Source organism: Nicotiana sylvestris, chromosome 10 (genome assembly GCF_000393655.2).
Source record: "Nicotiana sylvestris chromosome 10, ASM39365v2, whole genome shotgun sequence".
NCBI lineage: Eukaryota > Viridiplantae > Streptophyta > Magnoliopsida > Solanales > Solanaceae > Nicotiana > Nicotiana sylvestris.
Genome location: NC_091066.1, coordinates 78,856,957 through 78,859,905, shown reverse-complemented (window position 1 = coordinate 78,859,905; position 2,949 = coordinate 78,856,957). Strand labels below are relative to the sequence as shown.

The window sequence follows — 2,949 nt, the reverse complement described above, 5'->3', positions numbered from 1 at the left end:
ACAAGGCCAGCCAACAACAAAACAATACATCTCTTTATAATTACTTAGCAGGAATAAGTCTAATTTGCAGATAATATAATCACAAGTGCGAAGTAAACATGATAGAATAATGGAAACCATCCCGACTCAGCCCGAAATCGGGGTGTCACAAGCCACGAGCATCTAAAGATCTAAATACTAATACAAGACCAGCAATATACAGAATGGAATTTAGAATCAATGAAGAAATACGGTGTCGTGAACGCTGACGGTCACCTTGCTCAGCTACAATAGTATACCTTCAGTTCGCTAATAACCCACTACCGGGTGAACAGTACCTGCAACTGCACGCGAAGTGCAGGGAGTAAAGTGAGTACTTCCAACTCAGTGGTAATAAGAGTAAATAATAACTGAGCGATAATAAATCACGTAAGAACACTTCATCATGCTATCTAAGACGGTACAACCATTTTTGAAAACAGTAATTCCATGAAAATCCTTTATAAAATATCTGACTCAGTTTTAAACCTCTTTTGAAAATAATCTTTTTAACAGTTGCAAAATAATTCCAGCCATCGGTGTCACTATGCACAGAAACCCGCCCCTCGGGCAATATCTTCGTTCCTGGTCAGCCACTCGGGCCCCAACACTCAAGGATCAGATAGCACCAGCAAAAGCAGATAAATATCTCCAGAAATATCACAACGACAAATAATGAACAAATGCATGAATGCAATGCAATGCATATGATGGTACATTCCAGTACCCACTGCGGCGTGCAGCCCGAGCCATCCATATTTATTTATCGTCGACGGCGCTCACTGGGGGTGTGTACAGACTCCGGAGGGGCTCCTACAGCCCAAGCGCAATATCTTGGTCAGTCATTGTTACCTGACCGGTCAGCCATTGTTACCTGACCAATTTATATCATACAGTGCCATTGTTACCACTGTTCAAGTATATCATCCAGTGTCATTGTTACCACTATTTCAAGTATATCACACAGTGTCATTGTTACCACTGTTTCAAGTATATCACACAGTGTCATTGTTACCACTGTTTCAAGTCACTTTATAATCAGTCCAGAAAATAATATAATAAGCCCCTTGGGCATTTACAAAACAGAAGTTCCCAGCCCGGAATACATTTAAAAATATCATTTAAGTTTTCAACACTTAGAATTATGGCTGAGTTTGCAAAACAACATTTAAAACCTTGGACTGAAATTAAATGATATGCAAATCATGCTAAGCAGTAATATCAATCCTCTAAGGATTTTACAAATCGGCACAAGGCCCTAAACATGGCATCAAGCCCAGTAATATCAATGAAGTATGTGTATCAATCACCAGTATAGTATAAACATCATACGGGATGGACCAAGTCACAATCCCCAATAGTATCCGACCCCGCACTCGCCATGGAGTGCGTGTCACGACTCAATATAGCGTTACGATGTGAAAGTCCGGGGTTTCAAACCCTCAGAACAACATTTACATCTATTACTCACCTCTAACCGGCCGTAGACTAGTCCGCAATGCCCTTTCCTCTTGAATCGACCTCTTCGCGCGTCGAATCTAGTCAAAACCACAACAAATACGTTACAATAGGCTAAGGAAATATAACCCAATCGAAAAGACTCGAAAAATGTCAAAAATCCCGAAATTAGCAAAACCCGAGCCCCGGGCCCACGTCTCAAAATTCAGAAATTTTTACATCTTATCTCACCACGAGTCTATACATACCAAATTCACAAAAATCGGAGTTCATTTGAACCCTCAAATCACCATTTAATTCTCTTAAGTTTCAAGCCCTAAACCACCATTTTTGTCCATAATTTACTTGAGTTTTCAGCTCTAATCCATGTATTTAACTTGAAAATAAGTAGAAACAACTCACCTTTGATGCTTGATGAAATCCCCCTTGAAATTCTCTCCAAAATAATCCAAGCCAAATGAAAGAAATGAAAGAAATAAGCCAAATCCGTGTTTAAAAGAATCTGACCGTGCTTCGTCGAGTTGTACCTTGCACTTGTGCTATACAAGTTGTACATCCTATTAAAAATTTTCCTTGTCGGACACCTTCTGTTTAAACACCCATAACGTCTTGTATAAGTATCCAAATGATAAACGGATTGAAGATTTAGAAACTAGACTCGAAGATCTTTAATTTGATAGGTTGTACACCATATAAATCTTTATATATCCCGAGATATGAGCTTCTAAAGTAGGCTGCCCGAATCAGAAAATTGCAGCAGAAATTTCTGCAGCTTTTCCTTTTCTTTTTTGTCCGAATTTCATTCCGTTAACCTTCCGAAATCCACCCGAGGCCCTCGGGACCTTAACCAATTATATCAACATGTCCCACAATATCATTCAAACTTGTCCCAACCTTCGAAACACCCAAAATAACATCAAAACATCAAATCATCATCGAATTCAAGCCTAAGTTTCCAAAAACTTCCGAAAATACACTTTCGATCAAAAACCCGACCAAACGATGTCCGAATGACCTGAAATTTTGCACACACATCACAAATGACATAACAAAGCTACAGAAATTCTCGGAATTCCATTCCGACTCCCGGATCAAAATCTCACCTATCAACCGGAATTCGCCAAAATACTAACTTCGCCAATTCAAGCTTAATTCTACACCGGTCATCGCAAAAATATTCCGGACACACTCCTAAGTCCCAAATTACCTAAAGAAGCTATCCGAACCATAAAATTCACATTTCGAGTCCTCTAACACATAAGTCAATATCCGGTTGACTTTTCCAACTTAAGCTTCCTTAAAAGAGACTAAGTGTCTCAAACCTTACCAAAACTAGTCCGAATGACTTCAAATTTTGCACACAAGTCATATTCGACATAACGGACTTGCACCAACTTTCGGAATCGCATTCCGACCCCGATATCAAAATTTCCACTTCCGGTCGAATTTTCTCAAAAATCTTCAAATTTCTAT

The 2,949-nt window shown here is 39.3% G+C and overlaps 1 long non-coding RNA gene across 1 annotated transcript; it reads right to left on the bottom strand.

The window, feature by feature from the left end:
- Nucleotides 1-242: 242 nt before the first annotated feature.
- LOC138880326 (uncharacterized) lies at nt 243-1,929 on the bottom strand. Its single transcript, XR_011402906.1, has 3 exons — nt 1,879-1,929; nt 1,490-1,556; nt 243-323 (listed from the first exon to the last, which is right to left on the bottom strand). It is a non-coding gene; the product is annotated as an uncharacterized lncRNA (long non-coding RNA).
- Nucleotides 1,930-2,949: the final 1,020 nt, after the last annotated feature.